We start from the raw sequence: 649 nt of genomic DNA on the forward strand, positions 1-649 counted from the left end.
TTTGGTGTAGAGATTTGCTTCTTATTAAGATGGTTAGAAATGTTGTGGAACACCACAAGAAGAAGGGAAAAGGCGCACGAGGTCAAAAGATCAAAATGTGGTCATCTGTTCAAGAACCTGTCAAGGTTAGTCTCAATCTAATTTACTGTAAACTTCACTTTTTCCTCGGTCCCTATCAACTGATGCTTTTCAACCCAAGCGATAACAGAGATGGAGCAGTTGACAGAGTGTGTGGGGAAAGAAGGCGTATGTAGTAATGCTGCATATTCAAGCTGATTAATTCATTTGAGCAGGTTGAAGGAGTTGCCCAAAGACATGAAGACCCAAAGACGAAAGCAAATCAAACAAGAGGCCTAGCTTAAAGGGCAGCTGACATTGCTTTTTTTCAATATGTTTTAAGGGTTTGACAGGATAGCTGTGGTCAGAGGGAGACAGCAGTGGGTTAGGACGATGAGATTACAGGCGCAGGCGCTGCAGGTTGAAGTGTACCAGACAAGGTAATACCTTGAACACTGACCAATATACTGACAATTTCACAGAGCTGCCAATACTATGTTGAGCTGTGCAAGACTTGGCACCCATGGCTGTATGTACAACCAATCCAATGGACCACTCTCAATATTGTATCATGTAAAAAAAAAACTTTTGA

This window comes from Engraulis encrasicolus, chromosome 13 (genome assembly GCF_034702125.1).
Source record: "Engraulis encrasicolus isolate BLACKSEA-1 chromosome 13, IST_EnEncr_1.0, whole genome shotgun sequence".
NCBI classification, from domain to species: domain Eukaryota; kingdom Metazoa; phylum Chordata; class Actinopteri; order Clupeiformes; family Engraulidae; genus Engraulis; species Engraulis encrasicolus.